The sequence below is a fragment of the Amblyomma mixtum genome, chromosome 6, assembly GCF_055824585.1.
Source record: "Amblyomma mixtum isolate Tamu chromosome 6, ASM5582458v1, whole genome shotgun sequence".
Classification (NCBI taxonomy): Eukaryota; Metazoa; Arthropoda; class Arachnida; order Ixodida; family Ixodidae; genus Amblyomma; species Amblyomma mixtum.
The window spans coordinates 47,144,171-47,161,263 of NC_143017.1; the positions used below are offsets into that span (position 1 = coordinate 47,144,171).

The 17,093-nt window shown below is 49.7% G+C and overlaps 1 long non-coding RNA gene across 1 annotated transcript; it reads left to right on the forward strand.

The window, feature by feature from the left end:
• The first annotated feature begins 6,301 nt into the window (after window positions 1–6,301).
• Window positions 6,302–13,572, forward strand: LOC149338996 (uncharacterized). The gene is made up of 2 exons (XR_016283773.1): window positions 6,302–6,750; window positions 13,241–13,572. It is a non-coding gene; the product is annotated as an uncharacterized LOC149338996 (long non-coding RNA).
• The last annotated feature ends 3,521 nt before the right edge of the window (window positions 13,573–17,093 follow it).

Consider the following 17,093-nt stretch of genomic DNA (forward strand, 5'->3'; position numbering starts at 1 on the left):
CAGGATCACTTTTCCACCACTCACTGAACAGCTTTCGGTACATATTTCGGTTTACCGGGTGCGGCGAAAAGTTGAGGTGTGGGGGGTATCGCAACAAACTAAAAGCTGGAGTAGACGTCTGCTATTGGCCGGAATACCATTGCCGGCGCCTGACAATAAGGGAGAGCTCACTTGGCTACAAGAGATTCATTACAAACGCAGCGACATTGCACACACCGTACATACTTCCCAAAGTGGTCTTTTGCACAGATGAAACACTCGTGAACATCAGATGCACCCACTGCCAAAAACACTGTACTGAAGACGTACACAATATTCTACGGACTTTCTTTCTCGAGATTGTGGGGTGGTGGTGTGACACGTTTATTAAAGCAGCTCTTAGGTTTGTTAGGCGTTTAATAGGTCTTGGGTCAAGGTGGCGAGGGCGTGTTGCAGTTTCAGATCCAGGGAGGAGACTCTGATGGGCTACGGTGGGGGTGGGGGGAAAGATTAAGAGGGGGACTGGAAGGCTGAGTGGCACTGTGTAAGGTTGGCACAAAATTGAGCATACACCACATGAAAACATGGCCAGTTTAGCCCCTCTGAACGATCTTGCACCGCAGGACGATATGCCATCTAAGAATACGGTATTGAGAGTGGCCTTTCATGTAGGGTAGGAGCTTTGGAGGCTAACAAAACGAAACCTACACCCCCCCCCCCCCCGCCCCAACATCACCCACTCCCATCCCTCCTATTTCACCAAGAGCGGGTGGGAGGCAGCCCTTCCCAGAATAAATGTTTAAGTGCGAAAGCACTCATGCGCCCATCAACCCCAACCAAGAATCTTGTGACGATCAGTGCGGTTTTGAGCCTTTTCCTAGCATCCCGAGCTTACGGAAGATAGTCGGGTATGCTGGGACTGCTAGGAAATGGCTCTTGTTCGGGTTCGAATTCGAAGCGGTCGGCTTCGAACCCGGGAACTCCGGCTCAGTGGACAAACGCCTTAACTACTGAGCCACCGCGGTGGATAATCATTGAGAACCAAGAATCTGTTCAGGGGACGCCGAGCAAGAGTATATTGAGGGGTGAGCAACTCAGCCACTTACACTAACACAGTGGAACTGCCCAGGGCTCAATTCCCAGAAGAAGTGGGTTCATCCCCGCCTCTACCTTGAGACCCTCGAGTTTCTCGGCACCGTGGTTGCCCTTCAGGAAACGAGCGCCGGTACCAAACTCACAAACTGCACTACATTTCAACACAACCCGTAGACATGTATACTTGTGGACAAGCAATATGCTACGGAGGAGGTCAAGCTCCCCGCAACACTGTCTTTCCATACACGATGGTGTAACTGCTGCCCCTAAAAAGGTCTGACCAATCTGTACACATAGTAAACATTTACTGCCCAATGAAACTTAAGAGCATCACGTTGAATGAAATTTTCTCAACAGCTATGCAGGTGGCGGGAAGGGTCCCTTCCTGATCGTCGGCGACTTCAACGCCCCGAGCATGCTCTGAGGGTACCCGGGGAGGACAGGCGAGGGAGGAAGCTTGCGGAACTTCCTTCCACATTTGGACTCACTCTCCACACTGCCGCCGCCAACCCAACACGTGTCGGCAATTCGATTCAACGAGATACTCGCCCGGACCTCACACTTACGCGCAACTTACGACATGCCGACTGGCTGAATACAGAGGACACTCTGGGTTGTGATCACTGTATATTCAACACAACCATTTACATGCATCCCCTGCAACGTCCACTAACACAAGCTCGTGTCCAGGACTGAAAGACTTTCCACACCTCTCTACCTATCGCAGACCCCCTCCAATCGGGATTCGACGTCTGGTCTAAACCGCTCACGTCTGCACTCACACAACACGAAAAGCAGATACACCTCACAGAAACACAAATGGACGTGGACATCCACCTGCTCCACCTTGGAAGGCCCGCCGCAGCTTCAATAAACGATGGAAGAAACAGAAACATAACAGACAGCTAAAAAAAAACGCATCCTCGGACTCACATAACAGGCAGCGGAATATGCTACTCAGCTAGCCTACACTAACTGGATGGACCGGTGCACCGCGGCTGCGCGCCAGATGTCTGGGCGCAACACGTGGCGCCTGTTCCGCGCTCTCACCGATCCAATTCAAACAAGCACGAAAAGCTAACGCCGCTTACATAGGGGCCGCCGCGGTGGCTCAGTGGCTATGGTGCTCGGCTGCTGACCCGAAAGACGCGGGTTCGATCCCGGCCGCAGCGGCTAGAATTTCTTTGGAGGAGGAATTATAGAGGCCCGTGTACTGTGCGATGTCAGTGCACGTTAAAGAACCCCAGGTGGTCGAAATTTCCGGAGCCCATCACTACGGCGTCTCTCATAGCCTCAGTCGCTTTGGGACGTTAAACCCCACAAAACCAAGCTTACATAGGGCGTTGCACAACTTTACAGGAACGACAACACAGCTAGCGCACACGTTCAGGGACCGGTACCGGTGCACCACCAACGACCCCCGGCCGGCGGATTTGTTAAGTGGAGCGGTGGGGTTGACCTCATCTCTCGAATAACATATAGCCTCCACCGCAGCGTTTATGAACTCAGCCATATGAGTAAAATGTATCTTCAATAAATTAACTGTACTTTTAATCGCAGCGTGTATCACTCCACCAAGTGGATCAAACGTGCTTTCAGTCAATGTCTGCTTCATAGAAAGTGACTACAGGTTTCGTGCGGGGTCCTGATAATTATCTGTTGTTTAGTATCATTGGTTCATGGGAAACTTGCGATGCAGTTTATGGCCTTAGATTTACCGAGCTCCACGACGTAAGGGGTAGTGCTAGCGCATAGTTCATGGTGCCAGAGATTAGTGCGTGCTGGCCACCGCAATGATTCCCTACCTGTGCCATGGCAACGGGGCCTTTCTGTGCATATCACGAGATAACGGCCGTCTCATCGGCGTTGCTGCTCTGCATCTAACGTACGAACAGCTTGGTTCGGAGCTGGCGCTCTTCTAGGTGGATATTTTGCGGTACAAGTGCGATGCGGATCCAGCTGTGCAAGTAATGGAATAGCTGTGTGGACTGGCAAAGACGAGCACCGCCAATTGAGCGTTCAGGAATGCTAAGCTGAAGAGAACACTGCCATGGAAAAACCGGCACGAGTTTCTGGTGCAAAAATAAGCTTGAGCGGCACGCCCAGCTAAACACGTAGACCTACACGAGCACCCGCATCCCTACGTCCTTGTGGAAAGGCTACCCGGTCAGCAGGGAGTAAAATGGAAAGAACGGGCATACGCCTTCGCTCATGACATGACTCCGAGCAGCCCTTCATCTTGGCCGGATGATTGCAACCTAAAAGGCGAGCGGTATATGTACCGCAAAAACCAAAGAGGCTGACAGAGAAACTACGACGCTCCCGCCGCCTCATTCTTCCCTCTTTCCCGCACCTTCCTCGCCGCGAATCGACTCGCATTAGACGGGTGGCAAGCTAACCCTGTAACTTGTTTCCTTCACAAACGTCACATCGTCAACTGCCTTGGCCACGCCTGCTGTCAGGTATACGTGGCGTCTACCCCGACAACCAGACACATCTTGGACCTGACCACGCTCCACACAGTCACTGCGTCACCTTGAACACAAATTCCTCCCCCGCCCGCTCCCCTATTATCCAATTAACCGATTCGCGGAAGAGCCGTCTCACTCCTCCGGCTGCGTTATGCCCAAAACGGCCGCCACTGCTCGTCGTCCATATCCCCAAGGTGTTGGGAAACAAGCACAGTGCGCCCAGCTGCACCCTCAGCCAACCGATTTGGGACCGCTACCCGGACATTGGAGATGCAACAAAAGATTTTTTTTCTCTCCCACTGGGAGGAAAATAGGTTTAGCTTCGTAAAGGTTCCGACGCACCACGAGGTTTCAAGGTCACAGAAGCTATGGTGGGTGTTCCATTTGAAGCCAGAAACCGAAGCAGTACAAGGCTACAGGCTGCGAGAACGCTGCAGCTCCTGACGCTTGCATGTTGAAACTAGATGACTGTTTCATCTAACGACACATTTCAATGTCATCTCAAAATGGTGAAAACAGCAGATATTGCGTTAGAATGACGAAATGTTTCAGGTGACAGCGGGTGATTGATTCAATACGATGGCATTCAAATTGGAAGGTGGGTACTTTGGCGTCGGTGGAGACATTGTGGCTCCTTAGTGGGACAAGCAAGAGAAAGACGTCCACTCGAAGCCTCACATGGAGAGTGCGCAGCAAAGGCGTAGTCAAAAGTGATATGTGGAGAGGCTCTAGATCACAACCTTTTCCTTATAGAAGAAGAGAAGCGGCCCTGCTGGCATAGAGCTAGAAGTTCCTATTGGTGAAGTAGGCAGCGATAAATTTAGTCACCACAGCTAACCTTTACATAAAACAATCTTGAGTGCTAAGGCATTACAAAATAAAGTGGTTACGTTGAGGTCAACCGACAGAATAACGTCCACAGTCGCCAGTATCGTCTTAATGACAAGCTGTAGTCTCGCGCACTGTCCTTCTCGCGAAGTTGTTTGTTTTTGTTTTTATAAATGAAAAAAGAAAACTGAACAAATCGAGGTTTTTTTTTTCTCCTGGGACTGTATCACCTTTAGGTAACACTGTGGGATTTTTTGGGTTAGGTTTCATTGCCAGCTGCCGGGAGCTTTTTTGCAGGGTAAAACAGCTTGAGAAAGAATGTCGGCAGTGCCGTTTTAATTGGTTGTGTGCCATGATGTCACCGCAATCAGCCAATTGGGTGAACTGCCGGAAAAGTTCCCTGCAAGTTGTTTTGCCGACTGCCGGCACCTCCTTCATGACAAAACAACACCAGCGTCAGGACTTCTATCCCACTGCTACAATGAGGCGTTTGCGAAGGGCCGTATGCACACTGCCCTCAGTACAACTGTTGACCGATAGTACTGTGCAATCATACTTTAGCAGTCATTTTGTTTTGTTGCGGAAGCAACACTACGCTAATGGTGAGTGATTTCTCGCTCTCTCATAGCCTCAACTGGGCATGCGCGAGGAGCGAGTGTGGGACAGTTACCGTGTAATTCTCTTTCCTCAAATACAATTTTAATTTTCTTCATTACGGGCCCTCTTTCTCTTTCTTCTTTCATTCCACTTCCTCCCTTCCTCTACAAACGGATGCCGGATGTCCAATGAGAAATGTCAGACAGTTACGGCGTAATTTACTTTCCTCAAATACAATTTTCATTTTCTTCAAACGGCCGCTCTTTCTTCTTTCACTCTCACTTCCTCCCTTCCTCTACAAACGGATGATGGGAGTCCACCGAGATATGTGAGACAATTACTGTCTAATTTCCTCTCCTCAAATACAGTTTTCATTTCCTTCATTACGGTTCCTGTTTGTCTTTCTTCTTTCACTCCCACTTCCGCCCTTCTTGTGCGGTGCGGTTCAGGTGTACACTAACATGAAAGAGAATTACTGCGCCATTTCCTTTCCTCAAAAAGCGTTGCGTTCAAAGGGCAAGGCATCGCGCCGAACGGGTGATGGTGTTCCGTGGACACCCTGGCAGCGCTACAACACGCTGTCGCGTTCCACTCCTATAGGTGAAGCTTAAGCGTTATTAATGAGCAGTTAATTAGAATTTAGTTATCAGTCAGTAATAAGCCATAACTAGTAATTTGTCATTACTCAGTAATTAGTGCTTAATTTGTTACGAGAAGTGTGCTCTTGAAGAAGACGTGGAAGTGCGCACTGATTATCGGCGCTGAACCCGACTGCGGTGGTCGCGTTTGGATGGAGAGGAGGAGGAAAACTTTTATTCCTATTTACAGTGAGAGGTCGATGGGGCGAGCCGGAAGGGCCCGCCCCTTACAAACACTAGGAGGCGATACGCAAGAGGCGCCCGTGTGCTGTGCGATGTCAGTGCACGTTAAAGATCCCCAGGTGATCGAAATTAATCCAGAGGCCTCCACTACTGCGCCTCTTTCTCTCTTTCTTCTTTCACTCCCACCTTCATTCCTTCCCTTACGGCGCGGTTCAGGTGTCCGACGAGATATGTGTGACAGATACTGCGCCATTCCTTTTCCTCAAAAATCAATTTGTATTCTATTTTACGATATCCCAGCTAACAGGTCCCCTGCCGTTGCGCCATACATTCTGTCAGCTTATACCCTAATACTACTCCCTTTCCTCTATATATGCTCCTCTTTTCTTCAGTTCACCGCGGGGGTCTTGGCCACTCCCTCGTAGTGGTTATGTGCCATTTTATTTGAGGCCAACCAACCAGCACGCGCTCCTCGTTCCGCACCAGCTCCTCGTGTGACTCCAAGCACGAGCTGTCGTGTTCGATGCAGCTCCGCCCATCATCCACCTCGGCGCCGCGGCCTTTTATCCAGTTTCCGCCGCCTCAGAGAGCTGTGCACCTCGGCAAGATCTGCACTCCTCTCTGCAGCCATGGCGATTGTCCGAACTGCTTTGGTCACCCCAACCCGCAGCTACGCCATCTTCCATGCAGCTCGACGCCAATGCCCCTTCTGCCGGACGCCATGCACCTGTGGCGCTATGAGCCGGCCATCGAGTTCCCGGTCGCTGCGACGTGCATCGCCATCGTTGCTCTTGGCGCGTATTCCACCTGCGGAGGGGCATTTCGGCAGGGTCATGTTCATTGCTCTGTGTTCTGCAGTCCTGGACGCCGTCGGAGCTGCTGCAGTCGGCCACTCCCGCGACTACGTCACACCACTGGCAGCTCGACGCTATTGGCCCCATAGCTGATTGCGATAAGAGGTGGGTACGATACGAACGCCGTGTGCTGAATCGTCTCTATGGCTTCACGTAGGACAAATTGCCGACGATTACGTTACTCCCCAATGCGAAATTTGAGCGGAGCTCATCAGCTGTTTCAGTTTTGCGATAGATTGAGGCGAACAGTTCCAGCAAGACATGTATGTACAAATGCAGACTTGTTAGCGGCTCGGCGTCTGTAACGACGAGCGCGTTCTGGACACTGTATATAGGTAGCGCACCAACCCTGTCAGGTGGCAGTTAGTGGTTGATCGCTAGATGGCGGTGGTGAAATTATTTTAATGAAATACTTTGGGAGGTTGTAGGGGCGGTTGCAGCTCTCAGTCCGCAACCCCATTGGCGTAAGCTGCTGTGCGGGTTCTTTCACCTATAAGCGAGATTGAGGCATCCGTTGACCCTGGAAGGCAGTTATGCGCACTTACTTAAACTGATGTGTGTAAAACGCCAACGCCAACGGCATATGGCTTCAGCGCCGCGTGACTGGCACAACACTGTCAACGCCAACGCACGCAGCTCACATGTCACTGCCGCCACGTAGCTTAAAGCACAACTGAGGTGTCGACTGTTCCAAGCTCCCCTCGATTGGTTTCTCAGCTTAAAGGGAGACTAAGGTGTCCTCTGCTGGTTACCAGGGACAACGGCTACGCCGCGAAACGCAGGGGCAAGAGCTGCCCTCTAAAAGAGTACGATACTCGCCAGTGATCGAGGCAACTGTTGCGCAGTATCCCGCGTCGTTCCCCGCCACGCTCCTCTAACTCCGCTAATTTTCAATTGCGTGCCCTTTCGCGACGGTCCGCTTTTAGGCTAGCCGTGCCGAGCAAGTACTGCGCTTGCCTAGCGCACTTGCTGAAAAAAATTGGAAGACTCTTAAGCTTCGCTTTAAGGAGTGGAACGCGACAGCGGGCTGTAGCGCTGCCCGGGAGTCCACCGAACGCCATCGCCCGTTCAGCGCGACGCCTTGCCCGTTGGGAACAGCTTTGAACGCAACGCATTTTTGAGGAGAGGAAATGGCTCAGTAATTCTCTCACTTCTCCGCAGACACCCGAACCCCGCCGTAAGGAAAGGAAGTTAGGTGGAAGTGATAGATGAGAGAGAGAGAGAGAGAAAGAGGTGCCGGAAAGGAGGAAAGGAAAAAATATTTGAGGAAAGGAAGTAGCAGTAACTGTCACACATCTCGGTGGACATCCGCAGCCCCGATTATAGGTGGCTGGTTCGAATTCTTGCCGGAAGCTCTCTAACTTCAGCAGGTTTATGCTGCTCGAAAGGCTGAATTGTATTACACCATTTGGAACACTCTGCGGGAAACGGCTGGCATGATACGATTTTTTCCGACGTGTTGTCCGGCAACTGCAACTCCGACGCCGATGGTTTTTCCACCGAAAGAGCTGTATACGCTGGTGCGTAAACGGCTTTCTGTGGGAAACTGAAAAGAGCGCCGTAGAACTACTCAAATAAGAAGTCGCGCTCACATTCTCAACCACAACATATCGCATTAACAGCTGTCGCTGAATATCGTGTTGACACGTGGTGACCGTCATGTCATTTGCTGTCTCTTTAACGTTAACCCCAGAGTAAGAGATATGCAGGTTGTGAGCCCCCCCCATAAGGCTTAGAAACTTGCAGAGGCACCCGGCGAACGCGGTAGCCGCATTTCTGTACCGACGAAAGCCTGGACTTTACGACCCGAAATAATTTTGTTTATCAATGCTTCTGAGATTATTCGCTCACGGCCAACGCCGCCGACGTCGATGACGACACCGGCTTTTCTGCGACAGGAGGCCCTTAACGCTATCGCGTTAATATGGAAATGTCGAGATTGTGAAGCGAAAGCTTCACTACTCTTGGTAAAGCCAAGCTTACCATGTCTGGAGATTCACCTTCAGTTGACCTTCGGATAGAGCAAAGGACAGGAAAGGTGCATAACTGCCCCCCCCCCCTCCCCCCTGGGACAGGAGACATCTTGGTCGCGCTTTAGTCTACGAAAACGACGAAGACCGGACGCCTCGAAAGCAAAGGAAAGGCACATAATTGGCCCCCTGGTACAGTGGACGCCTCAGTCGTGCTTTAAGCTACGTTCCGGTAGTGACAGATGTGCCCTGCATGCGTTATAGCAGAAACTCGGCACTGAATAGGCCTTCGGCGTTCATTGTGTTCATTGGCGTTCGCGTTGACAACGTTTTAGACGCGATGATTTTAGGGAAAGGAAGTACGCATAACTGGCTCCCTGGGTCAGTGGACGCCTGTGTCGCGCTTTGAGATAAGTGGGCTGTGAGGAAGAGATGTCGGCTGCGTGCGTTACAGTTCTGATATAAGTGAAGCAGCGCGAAAGAAGCCCGAAGGCGAAACGAATGAGGTAATGGAAAGAGCGCTCTTTCCTATACCCCCCTTCGTTTCGCCTTCAAGCTTATTTCGCGCTGCTTCACTTGTATCAGAATGGACCAACTAGCCCAGTCAACAGTTCTGCTGCATGCGTTAGCGCTGACAACGCACTGGCTGACAAGCGGCACTGCAGCAATAGGCCGCAGCCTTCGTTGGGTGAGCAAACTCTTGCGATCAACCATTAAAACCTGCTCGGGTGGCAGGATTGGCGCGTTCTCTATCCGGCGTCCGGAACGCACTCAATGCTACAGACACCAAGCCGCCTATAGTTGCCGGATGCGCCATAGCTCTCGCTCTGTAACGTTGTTACGTGCGCAGCCAGCGAATGTGGCCGGTAGTTTGACTTGTTGGTACAAAGATGATAGCGTGGACCGCTAGGGGATGTTCGTATTGCCGCAAATGCTTCTTCCAAGCTGAGCCGCCGCGGTGGCTCAGTGGTTATGGTGCTCGGCTGCCGGCCCGAAAGACGCGTGTTCGACCCCGGCCGCGGCGGTCGAATTTCGATGAAGGCGAAGTTCTAGAGGCCCGTGTACTGTGCAGTCTGGATGGATGGATGGATGGACAGGAGCGCCCCCTTTGAAACGGGGTGGTGGCAATTGCCACCATGCTCAGCTTTTCTTTATTTATTATTTTTTTTTGTTTACTGTGTTGGCAATTCTCATTAAGATTCTCCATCACCTTTGCCTACGGTTTCCTACAATTCTAACCTTATGCCACATCTCTGCTTTTCAGCCACCAATCCTCCAATCGCTTTTTGCTGACTTCCACTGCAGATTTATTTACATGACCATTGTTATCTTTAAACCCTAGGGCCTCAGAAAGAGTGACTGTGCCTGCATCGACATCCGGATGGATACCATCACATTTGATTATGAGGTGTTCAATTGTTTCCACAGATCTACCACACACTGCACATGTGTCATCTTCTTCGTTAAATTTCTTTTTGTAGCTGCGCGTTGTAAGACACCCTGATCTAGCTTTAAAAAGTAGGGCACTGCCTCTTGAGTTATCATAGAAAATTTCTTTCCTGATCTGCCTTTTCCAGAATCGATATAGTTCTACACTATGTTTCTTTTCCATTGAATTCATCCAATTTTTAACTTCCGCGTTTTTAACCTGTTGTTTAATGCTCTTTCTTTCTCCGTGCTCATGACCGGCATACTTACTGGTTAGTTTTCTAGTTCTTTTCCGCCACTGTGAGTCAACGTTCTTTCTGTATAAATATTTAAATACCTTAGCTGCCCATCTGTTATCGTCCAATTTCCTCAGGCGTTCTTCATATAGTATTTTACTCTTAGCTTCCCGTGCCTCGAACGATGCCCAGCCCATATCCCCTTGTACTGCCTCGTTTGTGGTTTTTGCCGTGGGCACCTAGTGCTAATCTTCCAACAGCTCTCTGATTTACGTCTAATCTCGACTGAATTTCTGCCCTTAAGCACAGAACCGCATTGCCGAAAGTAAGTCCCGGCACCATTATTCCTTTCCAAACACCTCTTAGTACTTCATATTTGTTGTACTCCCATAATGCCCTATGTTTCATTATCCCGGCGTCTCTTCGTCCTTTTGTCCTAAGAGCCTGTTCATGCTTTTCCGTGTATATCTGCCCTTCGTTTAGCCATATCCCGAGGTATTTGTATTCGGCCACTTTGGGTATTTCGTGGCCTTGTATTGTAAGCACCTGATCAGTTGTATCGTTAAGTCTCAGTTAACGTTAAGTCTCAGTGCACGTTAAAGAACCCCAGGTGGTCGAAATTTCCGGAGCCCTTCACTACGGCGTCCCTCATAGCCTGAGTTGCTTCGGGACGTTAAACCCCAACAAACCAAACTCCGACTTCCTCCCTTTCTGTACAGTGCGCCAGGTGTCCACCGAGATCGCAGAGAATTACTGCGCCATTTCCTTCCTTCAAAAACGTTGCGTTCGAAGGGCAAGGCATCGCGCCGAACGGGTGGCGGCGTTCCGTGAACTCCCTGGCAGCGCTACAACACGCTGTCGCGTTCCACTCCTAAAGGCGAAGCTTAAGCGTCATTAATTAGCAGTTAATTAGTATTAAGTTTAGTTTGGTTTATTGGTTTATTGGGGTTCAACGTCCCAAAGCAACTGAGGCTATGAGGGACGCCGAAGTGAAGGGCACCGGGGATTTCGACCACCTGGGGTTCTTTAACGTGCTCTGACATCGCACAGTACACGGGCCTCTACAATTTCGCCTCCATCGAAATTCAGCCGCCGCGGCCTGGATCGAACCCGCATCTTCCGGGTCAGCAGTCGAGCGCCGTAACCACTGAGCCACCGCGGCGGGGAGTAGTAAGTCATTAATCATCAGTAATTAGACAGTAAACAGTAATTTGTCATTACTTAGTAATTAGTACTAATTATCTGTGACGTCATCCAGTGGTGACATCCCCAGTGCCAGAGAGGGCAGTCAAAGTGGTGCGGAAAACGCTTTCGCCTCTACGCACTTTAGACAGTCAAAGTTCCCCCTGAATTTTTTTCCAGATTGATGGGCGGGAGGCTCACTGCTATTGCATTTCTCTGCCCTGCAAAGGAAGGGCGGGATATGTCTGGTTTTCAGGCGGAAGCCTTTAATGCCTCATCGTTGTAAGCAGAAGTTGTCGACAGAAATGTCACGCTTTTCAATTGGTCGAAACGGTCGTGACGTCACAGTGCACGAATTTCAAACGGGGCCACTTGTACTTTCGCTAGTAACCATGCAACCAATTAAAGAGATCGTATAGTGATGCTCCAAGTAAGTGGGGCTGAGTTTAGTTAATTGCTTAATTACCCAACTAGCCTCATTAACCTTTCTAGTCAGGCCAGATAAATAAATAAAACCGAGTAGGAAATTGGTCGAGGTCGGGAATCGAACCAGGCTCTCCGAAGTGCGAGACGAGCAAGCTAACCACTCCGCCATGCAAGCTCGACGGTTTGGAATGAACAAAGGCGCGTCTAGTGAATACGGGGTCTTCTTCCTCCCTTCCCGTTACGGCGAGGTTTAGGTGTCCACCGAGATATGAGCAGATACATTTACTTTCCTCAAAAACCACTTTACCCACCAGGAAGGCGTGGAACTGAACGGGCGATGGCGTTCTATGGACTCCCTGGCAGTTTTGCAAGACGCTTTCGCGGTCAGGCGAAGCTTATCATATTAACCACACATCAGTGACACAAGCAGCAACACCGCGCTTAAAGGGGCCCAGAAACACAATCTTGGTTAACTGTTTTGCCTGTTGATTGCATACAGTGAGTTATAACGGTGCTATTAGCGTCGGTAACACCGAGTATATTCCGTTTTTTAATATTTCAATGTCCTCCCAAAAACAACTTCATGGCTCTGATGGTGTCGCCACACAGTGGCGGGTTTTTAGCAGCGGATATGACATCACCTGGCGCGAGCTTGATGATTGGACAAACAGTAAATATACTGCAAATTGTATGAATAAATAGAGAGATTTTGTCACCTGTCTGCGTTTTATATTAGATCAACAAAAACAACTTGTTTGTCTTAGATAAAAGCCCTACAAAGCAAGTAAAATAAAAATACACGACCAGGGGCGCTCTGGCATGGAAACGACGCTGCCAGTCTCAGCAAGAACGAGTTACAGAGAGCAGGCAACCATGGAGTGCAAACTTCCGCGACGTGCTCTGGCTGGCTGTTTTGATTGGTTGCGCCAGGTGCCGTCATTGGGAGAGCGAAATAGGAGTGGGAAGCCCCGCCAAAATCGAGTTGAGGGCAGCGTTTTGTTTGCTTGTATTTTGAAATTTCTTCTCTGAATAACTTCCGTTCCTGTGCATCGATTCCTTAATTCTTTTTTAGTCAGCATCTGTGTGGCATAAAGAACCCACCTGAAGTATAGCCGGTATCCCCCCAAGCAGTGTTTCACAGCCCCTTTAAGGCTTCCGCCTCACCGCACTTTAGGGCAACAAAGTGCCCCTTTGAATTTTTTTTTTTGGGGGGTGAGGGGGGGGGGGCATTTCTTCTGACTATAGGTCGTTTTTATTCAAGGTTTGTTTGCATAACCATCGGTCTTCGGGCTCACTAGAAGCCGCTCTTGAGAGAACTCATCTGACCTCATGTGGACACCGATTCCAACCCAGGATAGCTGTCGGGGCACCGAGGTCTGCTCCGCGCTGGGACCGCGGCTTCAACGACTGGGACGCAGACCTCATTTCCGGAGCACCCAGGCAGAGCCCATTGCAGAGAGCAGTACTCAGACGGGCCGCCTGCAGTGGGCGACTGGAGTCAAGCTGCCGGACCTTGTGCTGCTTGCTGGCGCCACTCCTGGCCAGCGTGAACATTTCGGATTTTATTTTACGTTTGAAATTGGATCCTTTTGTGTACTTTGAATTTGAGATCGATATTTTTTCAGTGGCGGATGAGCCATGAAATAAACTATGGCAAAATAAAGCAAACGCCGGGTGAAGAAATATTACTTTTTTGTTCCTTCCGTAGGTGGTGCAGGTGCCACAGATAGAAGCAGGATCCCTTTGATATGCGCGCGAGCGCTGCTGTGTTTCGAGTTCATAGCCGGCCATTGTGGTGGACAGCACTGATAGTGCAAGTTTTTGACCGTAGAAATGAACTGTGGACGGCACTCCGTTCCGAGTTGCACAGGTTTAAAGATTGACCTAGTTCACGCCAAGCAAGTTTTTCGGAATGATATTTACTGTGTTAACTGCGGGTTGTGTCCCCTTAAGATGCACAGGCTTCCTCAGAAACCTGTTAATTAATTATAATTTACGGTGTACGCATGCGGAAAGGAGACAGTGAATAGGTCACAAAGTGTCAAGCATAGAATTGCAAAACTCTCTTCGTAACTTTCAACACCAAAAATAACAGATTTTTCTTGTCCTAAGACCATGAACTATGACATAAGAAATGACAAGATTCTTTCGAAATTGAAACGCTGAAAGTTAACGTGGATCATGAATTTAAAGAATAAGCTTGGGGTAAAAACTGTAAACCTAGACTTTGAACATGCGTCGTAAGCATCACTGAATTATTTTTATGGCACCGAAAAGAATCTTATCCACGCAAAACAAGAGTCGCTACCGCGCATGCGAGGCGGATGCACAAACGAATGGGGCACCTCTGCGGCCACTGAGTACATATTCATAGACCTGCTGTAAGCTATATACCTCTGCAAAATAGAACACTACTGCACACGAGAGTCATCTTCTCATTTACCAAGGAATATTAAACGAAATGTGCGCATTTTCCTCTCAGGCAGAATAAGCAATCGATCAGGTGATAGAGAAATGCACAGAGTATAAACAACCCCTTTTTATAGCCTTTACAGATTACGAGAAAGCGTTTGACTCGGTTGAAACCTCTGCAGTCTTGCAGACATTGCGGAATCACGGTGGGTCCACACCATGGGGTTGGTACATGGCTGGCGTCGTCCACCAAAACAACCCAGTTCAGGGCCTCACCTTCCGTGCCCCCAATATTAAATACGCGGAGGAAGTTGCTATCGCACTTGCAGGCGCGGATCAAGCGTCCCGAGTCATCATCACCGACTCAAGGGGAGCTTGCCGCAGTTTTAAACAGGGACGAATTCCAGATCTTGCATTCCAAATTTTACATAGATGTGAGTGCCGGCGTTTCCGAATCCGGCGCACCATCATCTGGGCCCCAGCACACGCGGGGAGAGAGGGAAATAAGGTTTAGCGGATGCTACCGCCCGCGCGCTTAACCACCGGGCATCGACTCTCTCGCTGCCTGATCCGGCTGCCAATATCAATCCGGCTATTACTTTTCGGGAGATCTCTCTCCTGTATCACACCGCTCACGGCCGATACCCACCCCCTGTAAAGGCCTCATGAAGGCGGAGGAGCGTTGGCTTCTACGCCTCTACACCAACACAGTACTGTGCACGGTAGTTCTTAAACGTTTCAATTCGGCTTTTTCGGGAGAGTGTCTACACAGTGGGGAAAGTGTTTGCAGACACGTATCACATGTTGTGGGCATGCCCTGGCAATCCTGCTTTCCTTCCCAACCCTCAACTCACCCCACACCACCCCACCCGAGAGGACTGGGAGGCTGCCGTGCTCGGCTGCTCAACTCTCCAGGACCAACCAGCCCTGGTGACAAGAGCCTGGGCCGCCGCGGAGGCCACAGGGGTCCCGGACTAGGGATCCCTCCTAGTGATTTAGAGGGCCCGGCCATTCAGGCCCGGCCGAAGCAATACCTCTCTTGTAAATAGTATAAATAAATGTGTTACACCACCACCACCGCCCAGTGTACCCCCCCTCCCTGTTCTCGTTAGTGGCTGTTTATTAATAGCTACTATTTGGCATCAAGCTGCTCGCATCTGCGTAGCCAAAAGGAAAGGGCGGCAGAAGGAAAGGAGGAAAAATTGAGTGCAATATCAAGCACGCAGCTCCGTTTTTTCCTTGTGCCAGGGGAGTTGTCCGTAAGTTGCCGCTATCCTGTGGTGTATAATACATCGGCGAAACCTTGCGATGTGTTAATAAAAGGTTGGAAGAACACCGAAGATTATAGAGGGGAGATTTCCGTGATAACCGTGCAAAATGTTGCCGCATGTGTGGTACGAACGATAAGAAGATCCAGTGTAAACCACTCTTCGAAAAAGAAAATTATATTCAGGCACAGGGATCAACTTGTGCGTTAGCATTGGAGATAAATGGGGCAGTTAGACACTCGTTCGCTTCTCTGATAGAGAGTTACGATTATTTGGCAACTCATTGGAGTATACAGGGGGTGATACGTGATATTCACGATGATATCCTTGCTCTGGTTTTGTTTTCTTTTTCCTATTTATATGTCCATGTTTTTGAACTAAAACTTCAGTTTGGAGTGAGCGCTCGTCCTTGTTTTGGGGAGCGCTTGTTTTGACTGACACACCTTCATATAGGTCGGCGTAAGATATGCGACTGTCCCGTAAAACTCGTGTATTCAGATCGGAGGACTCACCGACATAATTTCGATCGATCAAGGCCTCACGCAGACACCGGCTGGCGAATTCTGAGAGTGAAGCGGGCTGCTTACGACCAATAATGAACGGCTGCTCATCAAAAAATACGAGAACCGATCACGTGACACGCTTAGTGCAAGGTTATCGCGTTTTATTATTTTTTTTTTTGGGGGGGGGGGGGGGGACGTGCTGACGCGCGTTTTCCAACTATAACCAATGACGGAGTTCCTTCAAAATATGCCGCTTACCGCTACCAGTATAGTCAACCCAGCATGGTAAGTAGAGACATTCGTCATGGCATCCCTTCATCCTGCTTGCTTTGCTCGTACCGTTCATTCTCTGGGGCATCAGTCCCTGAAGGGGTCCGGTTAGTTTTGGATGGCCTAAGGTAAAAGCTGACGACCTAGAGCAATGTCATGTCGGCTCACGTAGGAGGCTGCTGCAGGTTCATCGCCTTGCGATCACTGCTTGGAGCCCCGCAAGCCCTCGAAAACGCCTAGGCTCGGTACACACGTCTCCACTGATGTCATGTGCGCAACGAAGTGCGTCGGCCCCTTGTTCGGACATGGCTGCGTTCAGTTCGAATTCTGGGAGCGTGTTTTAAAAGGTCTTTCCGGGAAGACTGAGTAATTCCGCATAATATGATTTTGAGGTAAAATAAGCCATTTTTAGCATAGTATTACTAGTGTTGGCGGACACCAGAAAACTGGTGCATCGTTTCAAGTAGTAAGCTAGTTAAGTCATTTTTAATAATGAACTTTCTAACTATTTCAGTTAGCCTTCTGGCTACAACAGAGACCTGTAGCTGGTTGATATTAGCAGCATCATCAGCGTTTAGAATCTAAGAAAACGTGATTAACTTTGGCACTATGGCTCCACAAAATTTGGCTGTTTTGACTAGTTACGTGCACTGGAAAGGTTGCTTAGCCTGCATGCTTTTTGAAATCGCGTGTATTACGGCACGATGTAGCCAGATTTTGTGGAGCCACCGTGCCGAGGACAGTGGCATTTTC